The sequence below is a fragment of the Mastomys coucha genome, unplaced genomic scaffold, assembly GCF_008632895.1.
Source record: "Mastomys coucha isolate ucsf_1 unplaced genomic scaffold, UCSF_Mcou_1 pScaffold6, whole genome shotgun sequence".
NCBI lineage: Eukaryota > Metazoa > Chordata > Mammalia > Rodentia > Muridae > Mastomys > Mastomys coucha.
This window is the reverse complement of record NW_022196912.1, coordinates 69854172-69867491: the sequence shown is the minus strand read 5'-3', so window position 1 is coordinate 69867491 and position 13320 is coordinate 69854172. Positions and strand designations below refer to the sequence as shown.

The following is a 13320-nucleotide window of genomic DNA, read 5'->3' as shown; positions in this document are numbered from 1 at the left end:
TATATATATATATATATATATATATATATATATATACATATATATATATATATATATATATTTCCACTTAGATGCCACCAAAAATATGTCCATGCATGTATCACATATCTGCACAAACATACATAGTCCTCCTTTTAATATAATAGGTAAAGTTCTCTATAACCCTTTACTTCAAATATATCTGAGATCATGTTGCTATATAAGCCATCTTCTCCTTAATTTACTATAAAATAAACCATTTATATGGACAATCCATATTTTAAGAACCTAAAATAATGATATCTACCATAGCCTCATACTAAATAATAATTTAAATATAGTTGTATGTTTTGATGGCTTTCAGTATTTTATGTAATAAAACTAGATCTTGAACGTATCCACCTTTTTAATATTTTTGTCTCTTAAAAAACTTCATATACCTTTATTGAGATGCTTGGTTTGCTCCCCAGCACTCCATAAGCTATGTGTGGTGCTCACCTACAGTGTCCACACACCTAGATCCTGTAAGGTAAAGACAGGAGGAGTTCAAGGCCATTCTTTGCTACATAGCTGACTCAATCTGGGATAGTTGAAACCCTATATCTGTATCCCCAGGGGATTGAGAGGGTAAGTCCTTTTCTTGCACCACGTGGGTCCTGGGTATCAATCTCAGGTTGTCAGGCTTGTCAGGCAAGCCCTTTACACATTGAACCATACACATAGCACCCTATATTGGCCTTTTAAAAATTTTATTGAATTTTACTTATTTTAAGTGTATGAATGCTTTGCATATAAATACCTGCACATGCATGCCTAGTTCTCACAGAGATCAAAAGAGGACTTTAGTTTCCTTGGAACTGTAATACAGATGGTGGTTAGAGTCCATGTGGGTGCTAACAACCAAAACCAAGTCCTATAAGGGCAAAAGTGCTCTTAAACAACCACCAACTTTTCCCTGCAGCACCTCCACCCCCATTTTTTTGAGACTGGGTCTTGTATATCTCAGGCTGGCCTTCAACTTGCCATCAACCAAAGATGACCTTTTACTCCTGATTTTGTCCCCACCTCCCAGTGCTGGGTTTAGCCATTTTTGAGATCATGCCTAAAGTTTTCCCTTTGTTAGATATAACATTCAAGTGATGTTCTTTAACAATAATGTATATAGGTGCGCATAGTTGCATGTGCCTGTATTCTCTGCTACTCAGTAGGCTGAGGCTGGGATCATGAGGGCAAGGCATACATCCATGGAGAGATACTGGAATTTAGAGTAAATTTTATGAATTTTTACCTGAATATATATCTGTACATGTTCTTGGTGCCTGTGGAGGCCAGAAGAGGGTGTTGGATCCCTGAAATTGTAAATGGTTGTGAGTCTCCACATGGGTGCTGTGAGTCAAACTTGGGGTTCTCTTTGAGAGCAAGAGGAGCAAATGCTCTTAACTACTATCTCTCTGTGATCTTTTTTTAAATCTATAATAAATCACTATATATAGTGAATCTTTGCTATATAGGTTTGCCTCACAGGATGCATGGACACAATAAATGTGAATCTTTTAACTGTATATATATTAATGCTATTTTATATATAAGTGTCTTGATAATATTTTAAAGTCTTAAAGTAGGGGTCTTATGGTTCATTCTCTTTCTCTTGAGAGAGATAGGGCTACTGTACTGCACTGCCTATACGGTTGTAACTTAGAGCCAGATCTCCCGTCTTGTAGCCCTGAGAGACTTGAAAACAGATACTTAACTCCTCTCCTTCAAGTCCATTTGTGAAGTGAATCACAAATCATATCCACCTGCTGCTTTCCCAAAAAGAGGGAAAAATCTGTGCATCTAGGAAAGAGTCACTGCTTCCTCAAATAAAGTAAAGAATAAATAGCTGCCAGCATGACACTGTGACCTCATCCCTGAAAGGCTGAGGCAAGATGACCAGAAGTTCAAAGTCATCCTGGGTGACATAATGAGACGCTATCTAAATAAGTAAATAAAGAAATACTATACAGTATAGACCAAACTGAAGGAGGTGCCTAGAGTGAGCATCTATCCATGGAAATACTAATTGAAAAACAGACTTATTTAAGAATAAATTAATAATTTCAGTGTGTTTAAGATAGTAAGTCTTCTAGAAGAATGGGCAATACCAATCCTTTGGACCATTCACAAGAGCCTATTGACCTGACTCTCATACTAACATTAGAAGTTTGGTGCTACTTAGAAGAGAGTAAACTGGATTATTGAGATATGGGCTAGTTGGAGAACAGAGGCAAAGTTTTGATCTAACCATTTGTTAGTATGTAAGAACCCTCAAAGTCACTATTTCGAAGAACAAAGAGCCCGAGATGAAAAAGCATAAAATCACAATATTGCAAAACTCAATGATAATCAAGATTATAGTTTAAAATACCATTTTTTTTTTCTTCTGGGATATAGTTAGAATTTCCTTCCCAGCATCTTCTGTAGCACATAGAGTCATGTGGCTATGTTCTGACAGTTGTTGATGAATGTGATAAATTTTATTATTTTGTATCTTACCAATCTGACACTATAGTACTTATTCCTCTATTTTCCACAGCCCGAAAGACTAGAGAGGATATAAACTGTGAGAGGCTCAGAATCACAATGAATCTGGGTTTTTTGAGGGAAAAAGCACAAAGGAAATCAGTGTACAAGAGAATTATGGCTACCTATTAGTGTGGTTTTATAAATGACTGTTTCCCTTTTACTTCCTTCATCTCAAAATTTATATAAGCAAACACCATAAAATACTGATGTTATTTCCTACTGATTTAATAAATATTAAAATCAAAAATACTAAAAAAAAAAAAAAAAAGAAGAAGAAGTTTGGTGCTATAACTGTCTCACATATAGAATCATTTTTATTTGGGAGTATGTATGTATTCACATGTATGGAATCGACATTCAGGGTCTCCCTCAATCACTTTCCACTTTATTTGTGTGCACATATGCATGTTTGTGCAAGTTTGTGGTTGTGTGTACAGGTGTGGGTGAGCCAATGAGCAGATGGCCGATGAACTAGAGATCTGTCAGGATTTGCTATCCCCTGCACAGGATTACAAGCACATTTTGCTTTGTCATATTTTATATGGGTGCTAGGAGTTGAAACTGGGTTCCTCATGTTTACACAGTGAACATTTTACTGACTGAGTCCACTTCCCTGACACATTTTTTGAGACAAGGTTTCATGTAGCTCAGGTGTCTACTCAAACTTGAAATGTGGCTGAAGATACCTTTAAGTTTGAATCCTCCTGCACCAACCTTGGAAGTGCTGAGAATTGTAGGCATCCACCATAGTTTCTTTGTTTGGTTTGGTTTTGTCATTGTTTAGATTTACTTACTTTATATATAAGAATGTTCTGTCTGTATGCTTGTCTGTACACTATTTACATACCTGATACCTTTTGGAAGTCAGAAGGTAGTAGTGATGGATTCCCTGGACCTGGAGTTGAGTGGTTGTGAGCCACCATGTTGGTGCTGTGAATTACAAACCTTGGTCCTTTGCAAGAGCATCAAGGGTCTTAATCTCTGAGCCATTTCTCCAGCTCCCTCCAGGTTTTTGTTTGCTTGTTTAGAGACAAGGTCTCACTGTGTAGCCTCTGGCTGACTTGAACTTACTATGTAGAGCAAGCTAGCCTCAAACTTAAAAAGATCACCTGCCTCTGCCTTCCAGCTGGTGAGATTAAAGGCATGTGTCACTGTGCCCAGCCCTAACTACTGCCATGTCCATCCCCAACTACACAGTTTTATAGTATCATTTTGAAATTGATTGTTTGGGGGTTTTGTTTTTTTATTTGGTTTGTTGTTTTGGGGGGGTTTGGTTGGGGTGTGTGCAGAGGTCAACTTCTACTGTCTTTAAAAAAAAAAAGGTGGCCTCACATTGTCCTGTAACTTACTGAATATAACTCACTAAAAGATAAAAAACTGTTTTAAAAGGCATATAGTTAAGGTATTCTGGGAGCTGGAAGAGTTCACAGTAGATTTGAAACAACAGATGGCAAAATGTACTTCTAAAGCACACTGACAGCATCAAGAAGTGACCACTAATACTAGAGGAGAAACTGGGGAAAGTATACTGGCTGAGTCTCTATGCAAGGTGCTAGAATTAGAACATTACAGAACTGAAAACAGAGAGGAAAGTGTTGAGCCTGCAGGTCTGGCAGGCCCAGCACTAGGTGCTCTCATTTTACTTTTCATGGTCAGATTTAATTGTCCCAGAATTTTTTTTAAAATGCTATATGCTTTATTTGTTCAGAGTATGAATTTTTAAAATCTGTTCTTTCTATTAAAATAAGATCTTGATATATCTCCATCCTCCCTTTTCTACATATATATACACACATACATACACACCACACACACACAGACACACACACCACACACACATATACACTCACACACACTCTGTGTTATTTGGGAAGCCCTAGCAATAAATCAAACTCTAGATGCCAATATAATTCTGCTATATAATTTTACTTATTAAAATAACATATCAAAGATATGTGAAAGGTTTGGAGTCCATTTCAGAACTATCAGTCAAATTGAATATACAATTTACTTTTTCCTGTATTGTACTAATTTAGAAAGTAGCAAGCTGATTTTTCACTTAGGAATAGTTGGATGGGCTGGCGGCACATCTGTTATCCCAGTACATGGAAGGTTGGGGCAGCCTAGGGAGAACCTTTCTCAGAAACAAGCAAACCTACCAAGGCACTTAAATGTATACTGTTTCTAATTGGTTTTGTAGAAACTGATTAAACTGTTGGCTCATTAAGACTATCACTGGATATTGCCCTTCTCCAAGGCTGCAGAAAAGTATTTCTTTTACTAACCTGCTATTAGTTCTTTGAAAATAACCCCTTTCCTCTCCTGCATGCTCACTTTGGTTTTAGGTAAAATCTCACTGTTTCCCATGCTGACCTGGAGGCCACGATCTCAACTGCTTCTCCCAGTCAGCCTCCTGAGTTACCGGGACTGTTTCTATACACTGCCATCCCTGGCTTACACTGCACTGACTTTCGATAATGTCAGACTTTTAGCTGACTGACTTTCCTAGCCTAGGTCTAATAAGTAACATAGCAGCTTTAGATTTGTACTAGAGTGTTTAAATGATCTCTAGGGGGTCTCCTAAATATGATCCCTGTTCTATTTGGGCTTAAGTTTTAAAGAATTTTAAAAGAGATTTTATGTGTATGTTTGCTTGCCTATGTGTGTGTGAGACTACTGTATTATGTATGGGGGCCAGAAGAGACTATCAGATTCCCTGGGGCTGGGCAGTTGTGAGCTGGCTTGTAGGAACTGGGAATCAAATCTGGTTCTTCTACAAAAGTAGTAGTATGTGCTCTTAACTGCTGAGTCATCTCTCCAGCCCCATGGAATTAACTTTTTAAAAAATATTTAGTAAAAAAAGCGTAAGCTATTACACTTCAATATTGTTTTTCAAACTACCTTGGAAAGTAAATATTATAGAATTCTTTTAACCTTGTAAGTTAGCATCAGTTTTAGCATCATATGGTGACCCACAGATGGAAAATGGTGGTGCTTGTCCATAGTTTTGTCATAGTTGTGAGGCAGAGCTGGGAGGGTCCCTGCAAGATAAGGCCAGCAAGGTCTATGTTGTAAATCCCAGGCCTGCTTGGGCTGTGCATAGTGAGGCTTTGTCTCAAAAAAAAAGGAAAAGAGAAAAGTAGCTAACATACTACTACTCTTAACATTTCAACTATTGAACTAATAAAAGAAAATTTGAACAAAGACATGAAGGAGTGGGCACTCAGGATGTGATAGAATTAGAAGTGAGAAAATGGACATTTTTTTCATGGACTTCTTATATGTTTACATGTCTTCAGTGTATGGTCCCAGTAGTCACTCCTCAAGTGCTATCATATTGAGACAGGTCCCTCACTGGCCCGGAACTCACTTACCATCTAAGCCAGGCTGGCTGGATAGTGGACCCCATGGATTCCTGTCTCAGCCTCACAAAGCTGGGCTTACAAGCACATACTTGCCCAACTCTTCCCCCCACTGCAATGAACATTATTGATGGTATTTAAGAGAGTGGGTTTACCTAAGTCCCTCCCCTTCTTCCATAGGTCCAGTATGGAAGCTGTGAGGGGGAGATGCTCAGTGCTGGGGTCTCATTTGGGACAGAGACTCCTCAGCAGCCAAGGGCCTCTCTCTTCACCTGTGTTTTTGCCGGGTCCAGGGCTGCTTACTCCTTGGAGGCCACATAGACCATAAGGTCCACTATCCTGGCATTGTAGCCAAATTTGTTGTTATAGTATATCAGGAATGATTTTGGTAAAGTGGTCATTGAAGGCAATGCCAGCACACACCAGCACCAAAGATGGAGGAATGCATATCACAGAAAATCACAGGAGGCAACCTGGTTCTCAGAATAGCTAGCCCAGGGTGCCCTTAGTGAGCCCTCTGATGCTTGCTTTACCACCTTCTTGCCGGCCGTTGTGCCTGGCAGTCTTCTCAAATCTTCAGGTCAGACCCTCAACAGACATTGGCAGTAGGAACCCAGAAAGCCCCAGCAGTGAGCTCATTCAGTTCTGGGATGACCTTGCCCACAGTCTTGGGAGTCCCTGTGGGTGCAGGGATGATGTTCTGGGCACCCTGTGGTCACCACCACAGTTTTCCATAGGCCCACCTATAGTCTTCGGGGCAGTGGTGATGGCATGGTCATGAGTCCTTCCATAAAATTGTCATGGGTAACCTTGGCCAGTTGTTGCTGAGCAGTTGATAGTACAGGAGGCATTGCTGGCTATTTTGAGTTGTCAATACTTTCTGTAGTTCAGGCCTATCACAAACATGGAGGGAACAGCTGAGGAGAAAAGATTAATGACACTTTGGCTCCGATCTTCTTCATGGTAGTGAAGGCACCAGTATCACCCTATTTGATATTGATGGAATCTTGTTCTAGAAGATGAAGGTAGCCTTCCCATTGGTTAAGTTTCCCTTTCTCAGCCTTGACATAGACTTTCTGTGGATAAGATCATACTGGAATGTGTATGTAGACCATGTAGTGAGGTCAGTGAAGGGGCCATTAATGACAGCAGTATCCACATTGCCAGAATTGAAGAGCAGGCACCCACTACTGCCAAATCAGTTCACTCTGACCTGTATCTTTGTGTCTCAGGGGCAAGGCCAACTCTGTAATGGGGAAATATTGTCTGTCTCTGAAATATTGGTTCAATTGGTTCTGGGGGATCAAACTCTGTTCTTGGCTTTGAACAGCAAGTACTTGCTAGCCTGAGCTTCTTTCTATATTACTACCTTTAATGCAATTCATGAGTAAAATGTATTCATATTGAGAACATAAATGGAATACTTAGCGTTATTTTGATTTAAACATATACCTATGACTGGGTCCTGGTAAGATTGATAAGACATTTTTGGAAAAGGATTAACTAGAAATGGGATTTTGTTTCTTTGTAAGTGACAAGGTGTCAGTCAGGCAGTAGTGGCATGCACCTTTAATCCCAGCACTTGGGAGGCTGAGGCAGGTGGATTTCTGAGTTCGAGGCCAGCCTGGTCTACAGAGTGAGTTCCAGGACAGCTAGGCTACACAAAGAAACCCTGTTTGGAAAAACAAAAACAAAGTGACAAGGTGTCATGTAACCCAGGCTGCCTTTATATCTGTTACATAACTAAGGATGACCTTGAACTTTTGATTGGCTTGCCTGAAATTACAGATATATTATCCCTCTTTAGTTTGATTAGAAGTTTAAAGGGCTCTCTCTCTCTCTCTCTCTCTCTCTCTCTCTCTCTCTCTCTCTCTCTCTCTCTCTCACACACACACACACACACACACACACACACAGCGGGGGTTGGGGTTTAGATGGGGAAGGGGCTTATTAGACAGGAATGCAGGAGGGAGGCTTCTAGCAACATCCTAATTAAAAGTTTATTTTATGCACATGAGTGTTTTGCCTGCTTATCAGTATATGCATGCTTGCTGCCCATAGAGGTCAGAAGAGGGCCATCATGGGGGTGCTGGTAACTGAACCCAGGTCCTTTGCAACAGCATCAGTGCTCCTAACCTTAATCTCTGAGCCATCTCCCCAGCTCCCACCCACTATTTTGTTTTTTTGTTTTTTAAGGCTTTAATCTGGCTAACATAGACTACTGATCAGTTTTGTTTTGTTTGTTTAGTTGATTTTTCAAGAGAGGCTTTAGTCCTGGAGCTCACTCTAGACCAGACTGGCCTTGAACTCACTATCTGCCTCAGTTTCCTGAGTGCTGGGATTAAAGGTGTATGCCACCGCCTCCAGTCTGCCTTACAACTGATCTTTTAAGCTTGTGCTGATTAGTTTTTATTGTCAAGCTGACAGAACCAATATTCTCCCTAGAAGGAAGACTTTTTGGGTTTTGTTTGTTTGGTTGCTTTTGTTGTTTTGCCTCATTGTTTTGGTTTTCTTGTTTTGAGACAAAGTCCTCTATGTAGGCCTTGATGTCCTGAACTTCCTATGTGGACCAGGTTGGTCTCCAATAGGGATACCTGTGCTCTGGGATTAAAAGCTGTATGGCTTGAGAAGGGAGTCTTAGTGAAGGGTTGCCTACATCATATTGATTTGCAGGCATGGCTTGGGAATTGGTTGTTAATTGATAAAGGAAGACCCAGTTCGTTGCAGGTGGCACACTTCCGTGGGCAGGGATTTCTTAAGACAAGATTCCTAAGACGAGCAAGGAAGGATGTTTTATTTTCTCTTTGTCCTTGACTGTGGCTATAATATGACAAGCTGCTTGAGTTCCTGCCTTTGACTTCTACAAAATAATGAACTATAGGTCTGGATTGGGAGTTAAAATAAGTCCCCCTCTCCTCACTTGGTTTTCTGTCAGGGTGTTTGTCATAGCAACACAGATGAACTATAAGGCCAGACTGCTAGTGCCTGGAGGAGGAGTGCATGTCTTAACATCCTAACGCTTCTTTCATTGGTTCTGGATGACCCTAAGATAATGATAGCTTTTCTTTGCTTGCTTGCTTGCTTTCCGAAATGAGAGCTTGCTTTGTTTCCTGGGTTAGAATTGAACACATGATCTTACTACTCCTTCAGTATCGAAGTAGCTAGGATTACAGGCATATAACAGTGCCTGATAAAATAAATTTTAATTTAAAAACTACTCAGGATAGTTGTTTTTATTTTTATATTTATTTATGTGGGTGGGGGGCCTCCCACATGGAAATCGAAGGGCAACTTGTAGGTGTTGTTTCCTACCATTGTGTGGATTCTGGGACTAAACTCAAGTTAACAAGCTTGGTGACAGGGGCCTTTACCAGTTCCCAAGAACTATACTAGTAGACTTTGTTTTTATTTTTTTGAGATAGATTCCACTATGTAGCCCAGGCTGGCCTTTGACTTTGGGCTTATTCTAAAAGTAACATACAGAGTATCCATTATTTTCATCCCTTATTGATTTATTTCTCATCTATGGAATAAATACTTGTAATCAGAGTTAATATCTTTATATTTATTATCATCTTAAAATTAAATTACTGTTTTGAGATAATTATTGCTTCATATAACACTATAAGACAATAAAGTTCTTCCCAATGATATTGTCTTGCAAAATTATGATAACAATAACAGGATATTGACAGGAATTGATATAGTTTGGATACATAGCATTTCTGTCACTACAAGCCCCCTCGCCCCTAAATGCTATACATGTAAAGCTACATCAACTTCTCTCTTGTCCCTCAAATGAGCAAGTGATTGAGGTGCTAGGGATTGCCACTTTGTAGGTCATGATTATTAAGATAATTTTCCAATTTCTAAAACAAATATGACTTGAAATCTATATTGCCATTGATAATTATTTTGTGAGTCTCTTAAACTTTTTTGTATCTCAATAATCTTTGGATTCACTGGAATGAAGAAATAGTAGCAAGTGGATCTGAAAGACATTTAAGCTAATTCTGTAGAAATCTATTAGATACTGATTTGTCATTTTGAGTAACTGACATTGAGCCAAATAAGGCCTAGTGTAGAGTAGTACCTGTGGATGGGCAGTGGTGGCGCATACCTTTAATCCCAGCACTTGGGAGGCAGAGGCAGGCGGATTTCTGAGTTCGAGGCCAGCCTGGTCTACAGAGTGAGTTCCAGGACAGACAGATCTATACAGAGAAACCCTGTCTCTGAAAAGAAAAAAAAAAAGTTTTTTTAAAAAAAGAGTAGTACCTATGGTTTGGGTGTGGTACATAGCTAATAGCAATATTGACAATAGTTAATGTAATTGATATATTAAATATGTATTACATTCTAGGCAGTGTTGCAATACTGTACTGGTTTCCGTCTCCCGAATTCTGTCAGGAAATTGTTCTTTCTGTTGCTTTTAAAGAGATGAATACTTCAAACTCTTGCAGTGCAGTATGCCCTATTGTGGTTAGACTGTTCCCTCTGATGATCTGAAGATTACTTTTAGACCCTGCACCAAATATGTAGGTGCATCCCTCTCATGACCATCACCATCAGTATCATCAGTAACACATGGGCTTTACCAGTGAGGAGTAGTACTGGTCACAGGTTTCCTGAGAAGTTTCCTTCATTGCCATGTGAAGACTGGTTATTATGAAGCCTGGATATGAGATTTAAGTCTTCAAAAGTGAATGTAATAGCTAGATCCTGTCAAAAAGAGAAAGAAAGGAAAGAAGGAAATAAAAAAAAATAATCTATTTGATTACTTTCATTTCTTCAAGTTCCAGATCTTATCAGTACATTATACCACTACCCAAAGGTTTGGATATTACTTCTTGCAGTTTTTTTCTCTTTAGAAACTTTGCTTTATCTCTGTCAGCCAGTGTGAAAATCGATTTGCTGGCAATGTTGGGTGTGTTCATTGAATTTTTCCCAGGCTTTTCTGTTAGGACAATAGCATAGGTTTATGCTTTGTATAAAAAAAACCTTTACCATTTCAATCATTTTAATTATGAAATTCAGTGGTTTTCACAGCGTTGTATAACCATCACCACTGTTTCCAGAGCGTTTTCATCATTCCAAACAGAAACTCTGTACTCTTAGGCAATCACTTCCCATTCTGCCCTTCCTCCCTGCCCCTGCTAACCTTGGTTCTACTTTCTGTCGGTGAACTTGCTTGTTTTATATACTTCATGTAAGTAGGCTCAAGTATTTGCCCTTTTGTAGGATGTGTTAGAAGGTTATTCTTTCTATGTCAGGTTATTATTCTCTTGTGTTTATATAACCACATTTTGTTTATCTGTCAGTGGACTTTTTGGTTGATTCCATGTTTTGTCTACTGGAAACACTGGTATTCAAGTATCTAAATTCCTTTTTCAATTTTTAATTTTTTTACAGCCTTACCAGGACTTGTTTAATGTTAAATTTTGCTCTTGAGGTAAATGCCACCTTGTTGGATATGGTCTATTACTTGCTATGATTGTTGAGTCTATGCTTTACAGAAGAGTCAAGCATCTTTTTATGCTCTTTGCCATTTATATCTTTGAGAAGTGTCTACTCAGACCTACTAATTTTTTAAAAGTTAATTGTTCTTCTTTCAGCTGTAAGAACTCTTCATGTGTTTATTCTATCTCAGGTTTTCTAGAATGAGTTAGGAATGTCTATTCTTCAATCTTTTAAAAGACTCACTTTTATATTTATGTGTGACCACTGTATGTGTGCATGGACACTTCATGCATTAGATCCCCTGCAATGGTGTTAGAAGCCGAAATGTGGACTGGGGAACTAAACCTCGGTCCTCTGCATGAGCAGCAACTGCTCCTAAATATTGAGATGGCTCAGTGATTATGATTTTGAATTTTTAAAGAATTATGTGTGTGTATCTGTGTGCGGGTGTGTGCACATGAATTAGATGCCCGAGGAAGCCAGAGGTGTTGGATCTTCTTGGAGCAGGAATTACAGATAGCTTTGAGCATCCTGATGTGGGTACTGGGATTGAAATCAGGTCCTCTGCAAGAGCAGTAAGTGTTCTTAACTGCTGACCTATCCAGTCCCTTAAAAAGATTTATTTATTTATTTTATTTATATATAAAATAAATAAAGATTTTATTTATATATAAATAAATAAAAGATTTATTTATTTATTTTAAATTTATATATTTTAAATTACATATGTGCATATGGGTTTGTGTACATGAATTCAGGTGTCTGCAGAGGACAGAGATATTGGATTCCTCTGGAGCTTGAGTTACAGGCACCTGTGAGCCAGCTGATGTCAGTACTGGGAACTCAACTCAGGTCTACCATAAGAGCAGTGTGAACTGTTAACTCATGAGGCATCTTCCTAAGCCCTAGATATATAAAAATATATATTAATTACTATTTTCCCTAGGAGAAGAGCTGGCAAATGAATAGTCCTGTGAATGCTGGTACCAACACACACACACACACCACACACACACACACACACACACACACACACACTATGCACAGCCTTGTTTATTGAATGAGATATGCAAATGAATAGCACAGTATCTAACATGGACCCACCTTTCCTCAAAGGACAGGGAATTAGCTCATTACTAGAAAGGTATATGCTTACTCTTACTGAGACTGCCCTCGAGTGCCTCAGAGCTGCAGACAGACATGGATGAGATCCACCAGTACTGGCTCTTGCTTCTTCAGTTACTATTTCTACATGCCTGCTTTACCTGTTATTTTTTTTATTTATATATATGAGTGTTTTGCCTACATTTCTGTCTGTGCACTATGTTACAGACGGTTGTGAGCTGATCTGTGAGTGCTGGGAACTGAACCCTCCAGTCCTTTAGAAGAACAACAAGGGCTCTTAACCACTGACCCATTTCTCCAGTCCCAACTGTCAGTGTTTCAGTAACTTGGATATATGTTTTACTTTTCATAAAATTAGCCTATCTAAAATGTGTATTTTTTTTTTCCAAGACAGGGTTTCTCTGTATAGCCCTGGCTGTCCTAGAACTCACTCTGTAGACCAGGCTGGCTTCAAACTTAGAAACCCGCCTGCCTCTGCCTCCCAAGTGCTGGGATTAAAGGCATGTACCACCACTGCCCATAAAATGTGTATTGTTAAATGCGTCTTTAAGACATACTGCTAGCCAGGTGGTGGTGGCGCATGTCTTTAATCCCAGCATTTGGGAGGCAGAGGCAGGCGGATTTCTGAGTTCGAGGCTAGCCTGGTCTACAGAGTGAGTTCCAGGACAGCCAGGGCTACTCAGAAAAACCCTGTCTCAAAAAACAAACAAACCAACAACATCATCAAAAAAAGACATACTGCTATCCAACCTTTACCACAATCTAATTTTAGAAAACTTTCAACACCTAGAAGGAAACCTGTGTGTGGTTGCAATCTTTATGGGTTTCCAGT

The 13320-nt window shown here is 39.2% G+C and overlaps 1 protein-coding gene across 1 annotated transcript in view; it reads left to right on the top strand.

Annotated features, from left to right (window-relative positions):
* Baz1a (bromodomain adjacent to zinc finger domain 1A) overlaps positions 1-13320 on the top strand; it is an 88735-nt gene that overhangs the window by 12477 nt on the left and 62938 nt on the right. The gene's annotated exons all lie outside the window — the stretch shown is intronic.